The following is a 20,530-nucleotide window of genomic DNA, read 5'->3' on the forward strand; positions in this document are numbered from 1 at the left end:
CACCTGGTAGTTAGGAGCCCATGTCTAAACCTGTGCTCTTCACCACTGGACTCAAATGCCTCCATGAACCAGTTACAGGACAAAGTGGGGCAAGCCCAGTGCAGTTTCCACCTTCCACAGCCCCCTTTCTGAAATGGGAACTAATTGTGGTGTTGCTGTGTGCTAATGCTTACCTGAATAATGTGGAGAGGACCTGGGGTCAGCAAATGATTTCCAGTAGTGTCTGAAACATCATGTGCCACTATTATTTTTAAATTATTAAACAATGACTTTTTGTTCTTCCCCTTCCCTCCCTACCCACACCCTTGCTGTTTTTCCTGTCTGTGTCCATGCACTGTGTGATCTTCTGTATCTATTTCTCTTTTTTTTTTTTTATTTTCCCTTCTGATCTTTCTACTCTAGGATTCACCAGGATTTGATCCTGAGGTCATCTGATATGGAGTGAGGTTCCTTGTCAATTGCACCACCTCAGTTCCTGGTTTCTGCTATGCTTCACCTTGATTCTTCCATTCATCTCTTTTGTTGCATCATCATCTTACTGTGTGACTTACTTGTGCATGAACTGGCTCACCACACAGACACTTGGATTGTTGTGCAGGCACTCAGCTCACCATGTCGGCACTCAGCTCACCACACAGGCACTCATATGGCCACTTGGCTCATGGCATGGACACTGGCTTGCTGTGTGGGCACTGGCTCACCATCCAGGCACTTCCATGGGCACTTGGCTGGCCATGCAGGCAATTATGCATATGCCTGTCTCACTGTGCAGGCACTTGGCTCTCACCAGGAAGCCCCAGGAAATGAACCCGGGTTCTCCCATTAGGAATGGGGAGACCTTATCATGTGAGCCACATCTGCTTCCTTGTGCCACTGTTTATGTCCCCATCTTTCCCCCATGAATATACCTATTGTTTAAAACAGTTTTATTGAGGTAAAATTGATATAAGCAACATGTATTTGTCAGCCAAAGGGGTACTGATGCAAAATGCCAGAAATTGGTTGGTTTTTATAAAGGGTATTTATTTGGAGTAGGAGCTTACAGATACCAAGCCATAAAGCATAAGTTACTTCCCTCACCAAAGTCTATTTGGAGCAAGATGACTGCCAATGTTTGTGAGGGGTCAGGCTTCCTGGGTTTCTATGTTCCTAATGCTTGCTTTTCTCTGGGTTCAAGGTTCCTTTCTTCCTGGGGCTGGATTATCTTTCCTTTGCATGCTGACTTCCCAGGGCTCCAGCTTAAGTCTTCAGCATCAAACTCCAATATCAAAACTCCAACATCAGAAACCCTCAACTCTTTTTGTGCCATGGCTTTTATCTGTGAGTCCCTACCCACCAAGGGATGGGGACTCAACACCCTAATCATAACTCAATCATGCCCATGTTCAGATTAGATTACAAGAATAATCCAATATCTATTTTTGGCATTCATAACCATACCAAACTGCTACACAGCATATATTTAAATATTAAATTTAATAAATACTGATATATGTACACTTATGCAACCAGCACCACAATCAAAAAAGTGTGCACATCCACCACCCCTACATGTTTTCTCTTATTCCTTATTAAATTTCTCCTCTTCCAACCTCCACCATGCCCAGTAAAGAAGATCAGCAGATTTCATTATGTTATTATGGATTAGTTTACATCTTCCAGAATTTATATAAATTGAATTATAAAATATATGAATTTATTTACCTTCTGTCACTCAGCATAATTTTTGGTAATGTATCCAAGTGGTTTTGAGTCTGAAGCATTTGTTATTCTAATGCAGATTTGTTTTCCTAGTATTCCAAAGTATGCACAGATCTCAATGTATTTATCTATAAACCTGCTGAAATATATTAGGACTATTTCTAGTTTCTGGACATTAGAAAGAAGTCTGATATTCAGAGAAAAGTCTCTATTATTCCTAAAAAAACAATAAAATCAGCAACAACAAAAACTAAATAAACTGCAAATTATCTAATTGATGTTAACATATCAGGTAATTGAAGTCAAAGGGAAAGCATAAAACCTGGGAACCTGTAGTTGGCTGCAGGGAGAAATAGGACCCAAACATTAGCTGATATCAGGAAGAGGTCACCAGATGGGATTTCCACTAATAGAAGATCAAGCTAGCATGTGGAATCAATTTCTTAAGAATTGATGTGTGTTTTGTCTAGGGGAGAAAATTATCCAGACCCTAATCTCCTGCTCTACTACAGAGGAATAATCTGAAAGGAAGTAACCATCACAACCTATCCTACAGAAAGATGTGCATGTATATATTTACCTTGATACCATGGACTAAAGAAACTGTGAGTCTCACCATTAATTTCAGGCAATGCATAGTTCCCAAAACTAAGATTATTAGAAGTAAAGACAGAAATTACCTAATGGAAAAGGGGTCGATTCTTCAATTCCCAATTGATGAAATTGATCATTGAAATAGACAAATCCACATTATAGCTGTATAACTATAACAATTTCAACACTCCACCTTCTGTAATAGTTCAATAACTAGGGAATTAATAAAGGCAGACAAGGATAATATGATAGTACTTTCAACCTTCTTGATCCAATTTCCATTTATAGAATAGTCCACTGAAAAACCACATAATATACAAACTATCCCTGGCCAGAAGCAAATAGGAGACATGATAGTTAAATGCAGTGTGATGTCCTAGACTAGATCTTTGTACAAGAAAGAAAGCATATTGGTGATATGATGGGCAAACCCATTTCTAGCTATATACATACTAGAATTGAAAATGGGGACTCAGATATTTACACACAACTTTTCATAGTAGCATTTTAAACAATTGCCAAAGGTGGAAATAACTCTGTATCCATAAACAGGCGAATGGATAATCACAATGTGATAAACACGTATATTAGAATACCATTAGACTTTTAGAAGGAATGAAGTTCCAGTAGATTCTACAAGCTGATAAGGTTTTAAGAGATAATATTCCCAAGTGCAATGGCAAATATCAATAAGGAAGGAAGGTCCAATGATGAGCCCTTGATACTGATGACTATGCTTAGGAGCCTGTGTGCCTGAAAAACAAACTAGGTATAGAGCTGTAGGGTGCCTAAGAGTTACCTCCTGAGATCCTCCATGTTGCTCAAATATGGCCACTCTCTAAGCCAAACTCAGCATGTAAATGCATTACCTTCCCCCCAACATGGGACATCATCCTGGGGATGAGGCTCCCTAGCGCCAAGGGATACTACAAATCACTAACTGGAGAAGCAACTAGAAAGAGACCTCAAATAAAAGAGTAAACTCAGATCATCAGAATATCTCAGCCTACATGTTGGATCAAGTTTTAAAAACTGCTCTTTGACCTTGAATAAAAGGGGGAAATGGCAAAGACAAACGAGTTTATATGGCTGAGTCTTCCAAAAAGATTCAAGAGGTCATCAGAAGGGTTGCGCTCATGCATACCTCAGCAGGACCCCAGAAAAAGCCAAAATAGATACAACCCTAGGTACTGGTTCTCCTGAAGGCTATGGAGATCCACTGGGTATATAATCATGGCAGATGGATTTGGAGCTCTGTGCCATGTCAGAGGCCTCTACTTTGGAATTTGTGCTCCTGAGTGTGATAGACCTGGACTCAGATGTAACTTTTCTATACATGCCTCTTCTGTCACTTTTACTGAACGTGTGGTTGGTGCTAGGAATGGTCCATACTCAGGAGACTTGAATCTCTGGACTGCCCATGTGTCATCTGGGCCCTGAGCCTCAGCAGAGTAGTGACTCCTACTCTCTGGTTTGTTAGTGTTACCCAGGTCAGTCAGTTAACAGGGAGGGAAGGTGATCAACCACAACACCAGGGAATCAAGAGTGCCTACAACTGTAAGCAAAGGAATTACATCTATCATCCATGTGGAATCTAAGTCCCTTCTTGATCTAGAGGTGGAGGGAACATTGCCATTCCCAGGTCCACAGGATGGAGGGATAAAATACGGACTAGAGTGGACTTACTGATATTCTACTGTAAAACTATTGTGATGAGTAATAGAAGAAATTTTAGCACTGAGGTGGAGAAAGTGGCCACAATAGTTGCTGAGGACAGGGAGAGGGTAGAAGAGATGTGATGTGAGGGCATTTTTGGGATTTTGATTTGCCTTAATGATATTGCAGGGTCAGATGCTGGACTTTATATATCCTGCCATAACCCACTGAATGTACTGGGGGAGAGTGTGAACTACAGGGTAAACTATTATCTGTGTAGTTCAGCAGCATCCCAAAATGTGTTCACTGAGTGCGATGAGGGTGCTGCAATGATGAGAAGGTTGTTGGTGTGGGAGGAGTGGGGTGGGGGGGGGTGTACAGGAACCTCTTATATTTTTTAGTGTAACAGTTTTTTTGTGATGTATATATCTTCAAAAAAATACAATTTACAAAAATGATGTGGTGGGGAGTGGGTTATATGGGAACCTCTTATGTTTTTTGTTTTTTTATGTTTTTAATGTAACATTCCTTGTGATCTATTAATTTAAAAATTTTAAAATAAAGAAAATCAGGTAATGTTGATAGGTGCATGTCTAAGAGACTTAAATGTTTGTGCTGTCCTTGTATGTATTGGACTCTGAATCTCAACAGATTTGCAGTATCTACTCTAGTTCATTGGACTCACCCAGGACTACTAAAAAGGAGATTATGATTGACAATCAGCATCTCAAGGGCCAGAGAGAGTCTGCAATTGTAAGCAAGATAGCCCCATCCATCTGCCCCTTGGGATCTAAGGCCCCTCTAAATTAGAGACAGAGTGGGCATTGCTATCCCAGAATCCACTGGATTGGGGAACAATGGACTAAAGTAGATGCACTTTCTTTCTACTATAGGTTTATTGTGATCCTAGAAATGGAACAAATCTTACCATTGATGTGGAGGCAGTGGCAACTGTAGTTTCTGAGGGGAGGGAGAGGGAGAGATATTTGTAATTTTGGAGCATTTTTGCTGCATTCAGTTCACAATAGGTTGGCTCAAAGGGAAGGCAACACAGAAATAAAGGTAGAGACACAAGAGGGGAGACAAACCTGGGACCAGGGGATTCACAGCTTCTGGAACTGAGAGCCTCAGCCCTAGTTGTTCCATCACATTTACTGGGAAACTACCAAGCAGCTGTTTGCTATCTGAACTGCAACATCATTTATAATAACAGGGAACAACTGCAACATGTAACAACTGCTATATTTAACAGGTGTAACATTTACAATAGCAAACAGGTAAGCGAGTTTCCCACAACATTTCCCCCTTTTTGTTTTTGCAAAGTCTACACAAATGACATTTCACTGATTAACAAAGCTTCTTGCATGATATTTTCACTTTTAGGTTTGAACAAAACTTTTTTTTCTCCCCCGCCCCCCCCCCCCCCCAATATATGCAGTCCCAGGATGTTCAAACTTAAAACAAGAGATTTACATCAAGACACATTTATATATCACTTTACAGTTCATCACATCAATTAAGTATACCATATGTTTTATAATTAAAGTTCTGATTAGTATTTAAGCATTTTATATATAATCCATAACTACCATAGATTACGCAACAACAAACAATAAGACTTCCAACTAGCAGACATTTAATGGCTAAACTTTCATTTTTCATAGGCATAAGATTTCCTACCAGCAAGGCTATATAGGCCAGTACTTAATCAAAAATGACCTAATTTCCCCCAGTTTGTATAGTTTGAGGCATAGGCAATGACAAATTCTTACTTCCCCATTTTGGACTGTGGGGCAGCTGGAAGTTTATCACATAACTCCAATACCTTCCTTGGTCTTGCTCTTAGCCTCTTCACTGGACCTGGGACCATAACTCAGTGCTGAATATAAACTTAGTCCATCATTGTGAGGACTCATTTTTCAGGCAGAAAACAATTGCTGGCTTTTTCTAAGAGTCCCGATGCAGTTTCTGTAGCAGTGAAAGCATATTTTGCCCCTTCCAGGAGGAGGAGGGTGCTGATGTCATAGTCGTTAATGTGAGCATTAAGGCCACAAGCTGTTGGTGAATAGCAAGCAGCAGGAACTGCTGAGCTAGGAACCCCAACGTCTGGTACTCACGATGTTCGCTTTTCCTTTGGAGCCACTCTGCTTCCTCTCAGGTCCCAATTTCATGGCTTTAGATCTTCATGAGGCATCTGCCTCAGCAGTCCTGAGAGGGATGTTAGAGGAGTGGGCAGGGACATGACAGACATTTGCCTGTCACTGCTGGCAGGTGTCCCAGATGTTCTTCCACAGATCTCTCCCCCATGGAGAATGATTCACAAGAGTCCATTGTTTCTGTCTTGTTTTTAGTATTTGCAATCCACCTCTTGATAAGGATGGCAGTCTTCAGAGTAACCAGACACTATTGGGTTAAGCCTTTCACTTTCAGCAGGGCTTCGTATGCTGCACACAATTACTTTCTTTTTTTTAAGATTTATTTTTATTTATTTCTCTCCCCCTGCCCCACCCTGGTTATCTGTTCTCTGTGTCCATTTGCTGCGTGTTCTTTTGTCCACTTCTGTCATTGTCAGTGTTACGGGAATCTGTGTCTCTTTTTGTTAACGTCATCTTGCTGTGTTAGTTCTCCGTGTGTGCTGCGCCATTCCTGGGCAGGCTGAAATTTCTTTCAGGCTGGGCGGCTCTCCTTATGGGGTGCACTCCTTGCGCGTGGGGCTCCCCTATGTGGGGGACACCCCCGTGTGGGGCAGCACTCCTTGTGTGCATCAGCACTGTGCGTTGGCCAGCTCCACATGGGTCAAGGAGGCCCAGGGTTTGAACCACGGACCTCCCATGTGGTAGATGGATGCCCTATCCACTGGGCCAAGTCCGCTTCCCACAATTACTTTTTTATATTGTAGTTATAGCCCCTTCCCACAGTTGTGACTAAAACCTGAGGGGTACTCAATTTGTAGCCTTTCAGCAGTAAGAGAATCAAATATTAGGGGAACTAAAGTGCCACAATCTCCCTACACTGGAGAATATGGAATATCTGTATCAGTGCCACTGATAGGACCCCGTGCAAATGAATCCCAAAGTGGAAGCCAGCAACTGTGTGCAGCTATACCTGCGAGTTTCTGCTGTGTGCTATGAACAGTATATAAAGATAAAATTCCTCCCTGAGGAAATCCTCCCCAAAGAATCTTGTTAGAATGAATTCCATTCTTCACCTCCTGGTCTATCAAAGTTTTGACGTTTTTTGCTGCGTGTTAGACTCCAGGTTCTTCCTCCTGTGAATTGGGTGAAAGCCCAATAATATCAAAGCAAAAAGGAAAAATCATGTTCATATTGAACTTAACAGGCATAACCAGAGCACGTGGGCAGATATATTTGAGAGATGAAATTCTGATACCTGCAAAGTCTTCTGCCCATCTATGCCCTATAGCTCCCAATCCATGAAGAAAAATCACTGTTGTGGTACCCTTGCAGGCTGCAGGCATGATGGCGGACAGCAGGGCTGACCTGTTCTCCACAAAGGCATGGCTAGGCGGCAGAGTTGGAAGGGAAGTTCAGAATCTGCAGGGGCAGGTCACAGCCCAGGGTTCTTTTTATATTCAGATTTTATGTAATATGGTAGGTGTGGGATTAGCAAATATATGCCCTTGTCTGTCATTAGACTCATCAATTTCATGAATGTCTTAGAAAGACAAATGTTTACATTTGATGAAGTTTAATTTATCATTTTTTTCCTCAACCACAAATTTTGTTATGACCATTATTTGAATTTCAATATCATAAATGTAGCAAACTCCACAAATATATTGATTTTCTTCTTCTCTCTCAGTGGTGTATTCTCAATCATTTGTCTCTTTTAGAATAATGGTGGGATTTTTGTTCCTTTATTTTATAGAGGGATCATTCTTATTCACTTGAAGATTTTCCAAAAATTTTGGACAATTATGGTTTTTTGAACAAAATTGATATTGAGATTTCAGGAGATATGATTTGCTGCAGTGTTGCTGTTGTTTTTTGTTTGCTTGTTTTTTGTTTTCTGTTCTTTTTTGCCAGATTGTTCCTCTGATTTAATAGGGTTTGTTCTTTGGTGTAAAAATTAGGTGTGTCCTTCTCAAGTATCAGACTTCTAATCATTTACCCTGGATACCCTGGAGATATATTTATTTCTCCTGTACCACAAATTTAAAACTCACAGCTCCCATGTAAAAGACCTGAATCTTCAGTTTTGCACCACCACTGTCAATACTCCATAATTAAAAGACATATACATTTTCGTATGAATTCATATATCTTATTTTTGCAACTTTTAGAGTGTGTTTCTCCTTCAGTACACAGGAGGTTAATATTTGTACTTCTGCCATTATTCACATTTTCTTATCTAATGATGCTTCCACATATCTACATGTAAGAATTTAATAAAAAGGAAGAAATGAGATGTGGAGGTGTTTTTGGGACTTGGAGTTGTCCTGGGTGGTACTGCAGGGACAATTACCGAACACTGTCGGTCCTCCCATGGCCCACAGGATGGAACGTGGGAGAGTGTGGGCTATGAAGTGGACCATTGACCATGAGGTGCAGCGATGCTCAGAGATGTATTCACCAAATGCAATGAATGTGTCATGATGATGGAGGAGAATGTTGCTATGGGGGGAGTAGTTGGGTGAGAGGGTGGGGGTATATGGGGACCTCATTTTTTTTAATGTAATATTTAAAAAATGAATAAAGACAAAAAAAAGGAAAAAAACATATATTGTGCTTATTTGCATTCTGCACTTTGAAGGTTATGAGTTCATGCAACAGGCAGAACTGTATGGATAATCCATTTTACTGATGTAATTGGACCCTATCAGGTTGAGTCTTTATGAAAGAGAATATAGTGTCTTGCTTGTAAGAACATAAGGGGGATGATTTTTCTCAGTAGGGAAGGGAAAGGAAGCCTAGGCTTGTTGGCTGTGGAATGGGAACAGGAAACCCTAGAGAATAACAGGAAGTGCCATCTGCACTGAAGTCTGGTTTTTATGCAGAGGTGAGGGCACAGATGAAAAGCAGCCCTGGTTCTTATATAGAAGAACCCTGGGGTTGTGCCTCTGTGCTTTCCCTGCACAATTATATAGCTGTGTCTACAGTGTCCGTGTTGGTCATTTTTAGGGAAAGCTTGTTTCTGGGGATATCCTTGGAGATTGTGAGCTGGCTCATCAGAGACAAAGCATAAAAATTATCATCATCCCACCATATGATTGCAAGCCACTGCAGTGCCTTCCCTGGGGGTTGGAAGATCCAGGCAAGACCCATTCCAGAAGCGCTGAGTGAAAACCCAGAGAAGGTGCAGGTCAGCCTGAGTGTCTAGGTGAGTTTCACCATACCAGGGCCAGACTTCTTCAGTCTGACCTGGGAAAAAGATCCTGTGGAGGAAGCAGAAGGATTAGAAGAATGTGGCTCAGCATGAGAAGAGGATTCTTTTCATCCCTATGGAATTCACTGCTCAGAGCCCTCCCAGGAAAGGACACTCAGTAGCAGGAGAATGGAGTGAAGCCTGTCCATGGTGGAGCCCAGGAGTCATGGGTACTGACACAGTGCTCAGGTTTTCAATATCAGACCAGGAGAAGAGGAGGCTGGGGGAGGTTTGCATTACCCTCATATAGTGCTGCCCTATGGGCTTAGTTTGCAGGACACAATAAAGAACCAAGTGTTTGGTGGAGGGTCACTGAACCCTTAGTTCTGAGGTCTCAAGTCCTGACTCCAAGGGTGGATGCCCCATCCAATTCAGTACAAGGACTCTTTTTTTTCCCCAATATAGTTGCTTCTTTATTTTTTTATTAAACTGTCTTTTTTTAAAAAATGATACATAAATCACAGAAAGTGTTTCATTAAAAATATAAGATGATAAGCTGGAGGTAAGTATTTGTACAGGGAAGGGATAAAATGTGGGCATAGAGATACCCTTGGGTGGGGTTTTGCAGGCTTGAGGGGGGCTAGGGATGGGAGGATGGGTCAGATGGCCCAAGAAATTGGGGGGAGGATAGGGGGAACTTTTGAACATTGGAGATTTTCAGGTATGTGGTTGAAAGGTGACCTGTTTAAGTTGCTTAAGCAGGGGCATCTAACATAGGGCAGGCAAATATATATATATATATATATAAGCAGTTCCCACATACCCCACAACCCCCCCCCCCCGCCCCGCCCCAGTTCTCCCACATCAACAACACCTTTCATCATTGTGGCATATTCATTGCATTTGGTGAATACATTTTGGAACACTGCTGCCTGCATGGATTATAGTTTACATTGTAGTTTAAACTCTTCCCCAGTACATGTATCGGTTTATGGCAGGATATATAATGTCCAGCATCTGTCCCTGCAATATCATTTAGGACAACTCCAAGTCCTGAAAATGCCCTCACATCTCATCTCTACTTCCCTCTCCCTGCCCTCAGCAACTACCTTGGCCACATTCTCCTGATCATTGCTACAGTTTCTTCCATTACTAGTCACAATAGTTCTATAGTATAATACCAGTAAGTCCACTCTAATCCATATTTCATTCCTCCATCCTGTGGACCATGGGTTGGTAATGTCCAGTCCACTTCTTTATGGAGAGGGGGTTTAGATCCCACATGGTTGATGTGTGCAATTTTCCTAATTCACAAATTCTTGGAATGTTCCATGGATTGGAAAGGCCAAGCCGGTGAGGCTTCAATTCCAACAGACAGGATCCTTTAATGGGATGTGCTTCCCAGGTATCCTAACCTTGTCAGTCATGACATAGAGGAGTGTGACTAGAGAACAGGACATACAGGTCTTACTCCTGCCTTCAGAGGCAGATAGTTGTGTTCTAGTGGGTGGACAAGGATAACAATCTTGTGCCATCCATTCTACACTTTCTTTTTTAAGGAGTGAGTGGGAGGGCACTGTTTAAATAAGATAGGGTCAATCTATAAATCATTTATCTTTGTTGTTTCAGGAAACTAATACCAATCTGTTCAGCCTGCCACGTTCTCCTCAGCATGTGTGAATATACCTTTGCATTCCGGAAGAAAGAGTTCATCTATGCCAATCCTTGTCATTGTGCCAAATCTGCCCTTTTGAGAAACAGATGACTGCCTATATACTTTTCTTCTTCTCATTCTATGACTGAATAAAGGTGTGGTGCAGCTGGCTTGGGAATTCTCAGAGGAACAACTAGCTGACCACAAGTTCCCTCCAAGACACACTTTGCAACTGTCCCAGAGATAGTCCCTGGGCTCATTCATGTTCCTCCATGTCTGTCATTTTGAGTTCTGTGATGTTATGCAGATTAATCATGTTGACCAGGTTCCATGAAATAAGTTCATTGCTAATCTTGAAGTCTTGTGAGTCCATAGTTCTGCAATAATTTTGAGGAATATGATTTATACTCTGGCCATATTGCTGATGGTTTTGGATGCAAGGAGCAAGAAAACATAAATTATGGTAATGAATTTATTGAATATTCACCTGAGTCAAAGGCAATATCCCTAAACTTTCAGCACTGCTCTAAGTAAGGCTCATCTCCACCTGACTTCCACACCTTCCTTTCTCAATTACTATTTCAGAATCTTCGAAAGTATAATATTGACTTAAATTTGTTACATGTTTTATTTAAAAGAAAAGTTTTCATTAAATATCATCAATATCCCCCAAATTTTCTTTTGTTTACAAGAAAACCTCCATAATTAACTGGAGCATTTCACAAAGGAAATGAGTTGATATTTTCCAAATTTGGAGGGATGATGTGTCAACCAAAGTGTCATTATCCATGTAATCTGGTCTGTCCATGTTGTGTCCACATATGCAAGCAAATGATGAATAATGGGATAAAAGGCAGAAAAATATAATCACATTTCTACATGCACCAATGTGCACACAAAACAGATATCGACAAAGACCCTAATGTCCATAAAATAGCATATGCTTACTGCCATAAACAACAAAATCACACAATAACCCCCACACAGACAGAGTAACAAGCACAACCTAACACATATGACAAGTTTCACATACACTGATATACCCAAATTAACACACATGCTCACACAGTAATAAACACAGATGCACACACTGACATACACAGCACCCACAGAGCAGCATACTTATCTACCCACACACTAATGCACACACATCAACACATGCAAATAGACATAAATAGCATGCATGTTATTCATGTTAGCACAAACTATCACACATACTTAGATTAGCATATGCAAGCATATATCATAAAGGGATGTTCAATTTGAAAGATGTTCTTTCTTTAAGATGGGGAAATACCAGGCTTATTGGAGAAGTTCCTACTCAAGCTACATTTGTACCTTATTATTCAGATGGACCTCCGTGATTCCTGGATTTTGAACTCCCCCTGCAGGTCAGCCCCATTGTGCCAACTGCAGGGGGACATTTGTGCCTGGGATCCCATTGCCTTTCTTTCACAGTGGTTCTTACACAGTAACACATGGCTCTTTCCAAGGCAGTCATGGAGCTTAACTGACATAGGAACTGATACTTGGGCATGTCTCTGGAAGGTGATTCTGCTCTGGTAGAAAGGGTTGGAGTATTCAGTACAACTGACAAGTAGGCACCTCATCCACTGAGCTGCTACTATGGAGATTGATAGATCCAGATTCAGCAGGAACCTTGGGATATGACAAAGAATCTATCCATGTGTCATGTGAACATAAGGATCTTTGAGGGTTTCACCTGGCCTGGGCTGGGCACATATTGCTGTACCTGAGATAGCAAAGCTGGGGACAAGGTCAACAACAATAAGTGAGTTGAACCCTCATACATTCATCTCCTTTCCCTCAGATCCCAAAACTTAGAGTGTTGTTACCATCAAGAAAAGTAAGAACACCAAGTTTTCCAAGTCATGAGAGGATCTTGTCCCTGAGCAGATACCCAGTCCATTTTCCCATTCTGGGGCTGCAATTACTCTAGAAGCATGGGTTCTCATCTGCATGTGGGAAGGCCTTGCTTTTAAGCCATGGGGGGAGCTCAGTAGGGAGATTGCTCCCCATGGGTTCACAGGGACATCTACCTGCAATCTGTGTGTACTATACTAACAGAGCACACTTATAATAGAGATTTATTTTAAGCAAGTTGCTCAAGTGATTTTGTTGGCAAGATTAAATTCCATAGGACAGGCTGAATTTTGTAAGGTAGAGGAATTCAAGCAAGGATAATGTTGAAGTTGTGATTCCAAAATCCTTAGGGAAGCCAGCAGGCCAAACATTTGGACATGAGGCAGAATTCCCTCTTCTTCTGGAAACCACAGTTAGTTTATTTGTTAGTATTTTTTTTACAGATTTCAACTGTTTGGTTGAGATCCAGCCACATAATTGAAGGTAATCTTAATTTATAATCAACTATTAGTAGGCACAGATAACTGCTACATTATGTATCACAACAACATCTAGGCCAGTGTTTGAAGAAATCACTCAACATCAAAACATATCCAAGTTGATACCTAAAATTAACATTCACAGCCTGCCTCTGTCAATTCAGAACCCATAGGCATCTTCTTAAAACACATTTAACCTTCAAACAAGAAAATAAAAAAATCAAACTTCCTCTTAACATTATTCAACTCTTTTGTGTACACCTATCAATGCACTAACCCTTTCCCCAGAAAAGGATCCAACACCTTGTATGATAACAACCGTTTTCCATGATGCCCTTTAACTGTAATTCTGTGAAGAAAAGTGTAGCAGTTTAATATGGGTATGAATTCTAAAAATAGATATTGGATTATATTTGTAATCTGACTGTACCTGGGTATGATTGAGTTGTGATTACAGTGTTGAGTCCCCACACCTTGGTGTGTGGGGGCTCACAGATAAAAGGAATGGCAAAGAACAGAGTTGAGGGGTTCTTAATGATGGAGCTTTGATGTTGGAGTTCTATGCTGAATTCTTAAGCTAGGGCCCTGGGGAAAGAGACAGAGTTGTTCACTTGATAGTCTACAGCTGACCTCGTGGAGAAAACAGGAGCTGAGCCAAGAGGATCCCAGGAAGCCTGAACCCTCACAGACATCACCAGCCATCTTGGTCCCACACACGAAAATAGACTTTGGTGAGGGAAGTAACTTATGCTTTATGGCCTGGTATCGGTAAGCTCCTGCCCCAAATAAATACCCTGGTATTTTGCATCAGCATCCCTTTGGCTGACTAATACAAAGTGTTAATCCAATTTATGTTATATGATGTGGAAAAGAAAGCCAAGAAAACAAAAATGTAATACACACAAATATATTCATATCATATTAATGAAGAACTACACATAATAATTTTATAGCTCAGTTTTATAATTTGTCATATAGTTTGACCCGGTTTACCTGCTTTACCTTTTCTCACTACCCATTCCCTTTTCCTTCAGCAAGCACCTCAAGTTACTGTGATTATTTCTCTGCTGGGGTGCCCTAAATCACCATTCCTTAATGGGATGTACAATTAATAGCCCTCTTTAATAGGTTTTAGTTTCCATTTACTTTATTCACAGAGCATGCTAGTACTGAGTTTTCCTATGTGACCTCCTGTATTCATGCCATTCTCTTACTTCCATTGTGTAGTAGCAGTCCAATGCCCTCCTTTGTAATCAGCATAAATCATCCCAAGTAATAGAGTAATTCTCTTCTTTGATGCTGATTCAAAAGCATGAGGAGCCCCAAAAGTGTCTGGGTAGCACTCTTAACAGTTCAGTGGAAATACTCTGTATCTCTTGTTTGAAACATACTTCCCTTCCCTTGGTTTGAACAAACCAGAAAAGCCAGAGTTACAGGGGCATGAGGCAAATATTTGGAATTGGATCACTAGTGTTAATAATGAGCAGTGACACTCCTATTTTCAACCTCTGATTCAAAGACCTATTAACCCTGCCTCTGGGAGAAAAATAGCCCTATATTGGGTGCTGATTTAGGGTATATATACCATAGAAGAAATCATTGTTCCAGATCTGCAAGGTGTTATGGCGAAAGGCACCATCATTGAGTCTTCCAAATTCCATTCTATTGAACTAACAATCTAGTAGTTTCAGGATGATGGAGAGCATAGTAGAAAGAGTTAATTCCTTAAGCATGTTTCCTTTGCAGAAATTTTGTTGCTATGAAGTGGGTCCCTAGACAGAGCAATATTGTATGGAATTCCACAATGGTGTATAAGGCATTAAATTAGAACATGGGTGATTTTACAGAAACATTGCATGTAGGGAGGGCAAATCCATGTCCAGAATAAGTGTCTACTCAAGTAAGAAGAAAACATTTCTCCTTGCACGATGTAAGTGGCTCAGTATATTTAACTTGCTCCTAGACTGTTCACCACAGTGATAATGTGCCATTTCAGGACTATGTGCTGGCCCTGATACTGGCAGTTTGGCACTCAGAAGTGGCTATGGTCAGGTCAGACTTAATGAGCAGAAGTCCATGCTGTGCAGTCCAACCCCCTCTTTAATTATTGACAGGCAGATTGTTCATCAGTACATTGGGGAATGAAATGATTTGTTGGGGAAAAAGGTTGAGTGGTGTCCAAAGAAAAATGGCAACCTATTCTTTTGATTTTTTAAATTACTACTCTGATGAGATCACTCTTCGGTAAACATTAACTTCAGGCACTAATATATTGATTTTGCCCATAAAGAAATGTCTAGTTACATTATTCTCTCACAGACTTCTTTCTTTTTCAGCAAATTTTTATTGTCCTTCTTTTAAAGATACATAGCCCACACAAAATGTTACATTTAAAAACTTAAGAGTTTCCCATATTTCCTATTCCCCAACCCCCCACTCCTCCCACATCAACGACCTCTTTATCAGTGTGGTACATTCATTGCATTTGATGAATCCATTTTGGAGCATTGCCATACTGCATGGATTATAGCTTATAATGTAGTTTACAGTCTCCCCCAGTCCATTCAGTGAGTTATGGCAGGATATATAAAGTCCTGCAGCTGTCCTTGTGATGTCATTCAGGACAACTCCAAGTCCCCAAAATGCCCCCATATTACACCTCTTCTTCCCTCTCCTGTGGCCTCTGTCTCCATATCAATGATACAATTTCTTCCATTGCTATAGTCACAGTAGTACTGTAGTAGAATACCAGTAAGTCCACTCTAATCCTTCTTTTATTCCTCCAGCCTGTGGACTCTGGGATGGCAATGTCCACTCCACCTCTAAATTGAGAAGGGCCTTAGATCCCACATGACCGATGGATGTGATTATCCTGCTTGCAGTTGTAGACTCTTGGTTCCCTGGTGTGATGGTTGATCATCTTCACCTCCCTGTTAGCTGACATGGGTAAGTCCAACAAATTGGAGAGTAGGTGTTGCAACTCTGCTGAGGCTCAGGGCCCAGCTGGCACATGGAGAGTCCAGAGATTCAAGTCTCCTGAGCATAAACATACCTCAGCACCAACTACAGGTTCATTAAAAGCCATAAACATACCTCAGCACCAACTACAGGTTCATTAAAAGTGACAGAAGAGGCATATGTAGAGGGGTCACATCTGAGTCCAACATATATCTCATATGAGCCTAATATCACAGACTTTTTTGTCACTGATTTTACAACAGAGTTCCTTTCAATTACCTAAGCATACAGCCAGTCCTTTGGTCACAGCACATGAATGCACATGCAAATGCAACTCTGGCCATAACTCCTATCATGTAATATGAAGAGGAAAATGAACTGCTTGAATTTCTCCCTGCAGTGAGGATTATCATTAATGCTGTCTTTATAGGGTGTGCAAGAAAGGGGCTGTAGTGCAGAAGCTCTATAGATTGAGTTGGTACCCGCATATAAACAGAACTGTGTGAAATACAGGCTCAGTATTCTATTCTGCAACTATAGCCAGTTCATGACGCCCGGCTTATTAAAGAATGGTTCTGTGGAGGCCTGCAGCTAGGAATTTGTTCCCCAAGACACAGTAGCAATGAAAAATCTATTTCTCAAAAGAAAGGCAGATCATTGCTCCATAATCTTAAAGGTCTACATTGTGATTCACTTAAAGAGACCTTCCAAAATCTCCACATTTCTACATTGCACTGGGAATTCTACCCTATTGATCTGATTGATCCTATGAACTAAGTGGAAAACCAGCTTACATGACAGCCTATGTCTTTGGAAGAGTCTTCTCTTGTTTGGATCCCCACTCAAAACAAGCACCATTTGGGTAATTCAGCAAAAGGGCCAGAGCAACAAATTCAACACTATACTGGGTTGTCTCCCAAATCCAAAGTGTTCTGCTTGACTTTCTGCCTCTGTTCTGGTTGTAGGACTTGCCAAATGCATCTCTTTAACTTTACTTTAGAAAGGATAGCTTTATAAGTTTCTCACATCTTGTTGTCTAGAAATTCCGCATAGGTGGGTGGTCTCTGAATTTTGTCATATTCACTTTCATTCCTCTGATTTAAAAATGTCTTACCAATTAGTCTAGAATAATTGTTTCTTCCTGATCACTAGACTTGCTTTTCATAATGTGACTGGTGTATTGGACCACCAGGCTGTCTTCTGGAAGGGCATGGTGATCAAGGTACCAATGGACTAGATCATGAGAGAGGTCAGGAAAGTTGATATATGCCATGGTTGGAAGGGGAAGGTATATTGCTGGGCTTGCCACCTGAAAGCAAACTGATTCTTGCTTTTACTAGTAGGTGTTAAGGAAACAAACAGATCAATAGCTGCATACCTGGTACCATTTGATGTGTTCATTTGCTCAAGCAATGATAACTTATCTGGGTTAGCAACTGCAGTCGGATTCACCACATGGATGTTTATCAGTCCAATGTCATTCCCAGTGAGACACCTGCTTTCTGCACAGGCCAAATAAGTTAGATTAATGTAGATTTAGGGGAAAGAACCAGCCTTGAATCCTTCCAGTCCTTGATATTGGGAATGAATAATCCATATTACTTAAAGTCTACTAAATGTTTATTGTAATGGTTTATACAAAATATCTTCACAGCAACATCTTTGCCATTGCTTGGTCAAAGAACTGAGCAACAAAAGGAAACCAATTTTACATGTATGATTAACATTCAACCTATGCTTAATTATATTTTGGTTATATACATTCTATAAAAATGAAAAGGATTAAATATGATTACTTAATGATAGTCTTAAAAATCTGATTCTTCTCATTAATAATTCCTTGTACCAAAGTTACAGTTGTATCTTTCCTTGTTGCTCAGAACCACAATCCAACTCTCAGTCATTTCACATTGATCTACAAAATATACTCCTGTTTGATATGATAATTTTCACTTTTTTCCATGTTTAACACCACCTCCATTTCCCACATGTAACACCGCAATAGTTTCTACAAGGTGTATTCTCTCCTTTCCATTATTTAAATTCTTTTCAATGGAGCAACCAGAGCAGTTCATTTCATATAGATATTTTTCACAGCTGTGATGAAAGCCCTCAACACTTTCAACAATCACTCATCCTGAAATCAAGTCATACTGTGACCACTGAATCCTGTGTCTTTATTCCTGTTACATTTTGGACCACATCTCCAGACTCTCCCACCCAACCTCTTCTCTGGTCTCAGTGTGCTATATACCCCCCAAGACTACCTATGACCAGGTGGTTTACTCCTGCTCTCTCACTGTCAGGAAAGTTCTTCCTTTTATTTGCATGCCTGCTTATCTTATTTCCTTAGGTGTCCCTTAAATATAAAATTGTAATTGAGGAAGTCACTGCCCACCCACATAAAAATACCCCTCCTAATCTGACATTTAATTTCTTATGCAACTTTAGAGATCCCTTCTTCAGGATTTATTATTTTTATTTACACTTTGTCTATTGGTTATTTTTTCATTTTTTATTATCGTTTTTTCAAGATACATAGGTCACACAAAATGTTACATTAAAAGATATAAGAGGTTCCCATATGCCCCACTCCCGACATCTCTCACTCCTCCCATAACAACTTCTTTCTTTAGTGTGGTACATTCATTGCACTTCATGAGTACATCTGAGGGCATTGCTACACAGCATGGATTATAATTTACATTGTAGTTTACACTCTCTCTCAGTCCATTCAGTGGGCTGTGGCAGGATATATAATGTTCTGTATCTTTCCTTGCAATATCATTGAGGACAACTTCAAGTCCAGAAAATCCCCCAATGTCACACTTCTTTTTCCCTCTCCCTGCCTTCAACAACTCCCATAGCCACTATCTCCACATCAATTATATAATTTTTCCATTGCTAGAGTCACAATAATTCTATCTTTTATTTCTCCCTCTCATTCACTACATAACTTCATTACTTCTCATTCACCACTTGTTAACTCAGTCAGATCTGGAAAAAAGATAAATTTATTATATTTTTATATCTTATTTTTATCTTATTTTTCATCAGATAGGTTGTGTTTATGCACATCTCAGGATCTCAGAGACAGCCAAAGTAGATACAATTCCAGTTAGTGGTGTTCCTAAGTTCTATGGAGACACCTAGGTCTTATGGTCATGATAGGTGGTTCTGGAGTTCAGTGCCTTGCCAGTCAGCCTTATTTTGAAATTTGTGCTCCTGAGTGTGATGGAGTTGGACTCAGATATGACCTCTCTACACTTGACCTTTCTGTCACTTTTACTGAACCTGAGGTTGGTGCTGGGGTTGGTATATGATAGGGAGATTTGAATCTCTGGACTGACTGTGTACCTGCTTTGTCCCAAGCTGTGGTGAACAAGGCTGCTTCTGTGAGGCCCTAACAGCTTGGCAAAGATAGCTAACCCTAACTGTTAGAAAAGCCTAGAACATATTGTTGTCATCATAGGAAACCTTGTGAGTCATGTAGTATCTAGAAAAATTTGTTAAGTACAAAAGAGGATGAAAGCAACTCTAACATTCAGAACATAGCCTGCTGTATACACACAATGAGACATTTAATCATGAGCTGTACTAGGTCAGAAATGCTTATAATTAACCAGGAAAACAAATTCCTAAGTCACAATCACTTATTAATTCTACATCATAGTTAGAATCTATGATATATTATATCATACAAAACAAATACAAGGACCTTCTTTTTTAAGCATGTAATTACTGTGCATGTGTGTGTTTTCTTCATGTATCTGTGTCTTGCTGGACAAGACTTTTCCCACTTCTGATCCCCAACAAGTAGCACTCAGGATGGGGCCTGATACAGTGATGAGGACAAGGAGGGATACTTACTGTGGTCTTACATTCCTGGTAAGGGAAGCAGGACAATTCACATCCATGACTCATTATAATTATGGGAGCACAGTTATCTAAGGAACAGACAAAATTTCTTTATTTTTTATTTATTTTTTATTTTATTTTATTTTTTTATTGATTTTGTAAAAATATTACATTAAAAAAATATATATGAGGTCCCATTCATCCCCACCATCCCCACCCCACCACTCCCCCCCCCAGCAACATTCACTCCCATCATCATGACACATCCATTGCATTTGGTAAGTACATCTCTGGGCATCTCTGTACCTCATGGTCAATGGTCCACATCATGGCCCATACTCTCCCCCATTCCATCCAGTGGCCCTGGGAGGATTTACAATGTCCGGTGATTGCCCCTGAAGCACCATCCAGGGCAACTCCA

The 20,530-nt window shown here is 40.4% G+C and overlaps 1 long non-coding RNA gene and 1 pseudogene across 1 annotated transcript in view; both read right to left on the reverse strand.

Annotated features, from left to right (window-relative positions):
- LOC139437045 (uncharacterized) overlaps positions 1 to 20,200 on the reverse strand; it is a 44,874-nt gene extending 24,674 nt beyond the window's left edge. The window contains exon 1 of the long non-coding RNA XR_011646615.1: positions 20,122 to 20,200. This is a non-coding gene — a long non-coding RNA (uncharacterized lncRNA). The remainder of the gene's footprint in view (positions 1 to 20,121) is intronic.
- LOC131274487 (acyl-protein thioesterase 1-like) lies at positions 6,851 to 8,513 on the reverse strand (annotated as a pseudogene).
- Positions 20,201 to 20,530: the final 330 nt, after the last annotated feature.

Source organism: Dasypus novemcinctus, chromosome 19, assembly GCF_030445035.2.
Source record: "Dasypus novemcinctus isolate mDasNov1 chromosome 19, mDasNov1.1.hap2, whole genome shotgun sequence".
Lineage (NCBI taxonomy): Eukaryota > Metazoa > Chordata > Mammalia > Cingulata > Dasypodidae > Dasypus > Dasypus novemcinctus.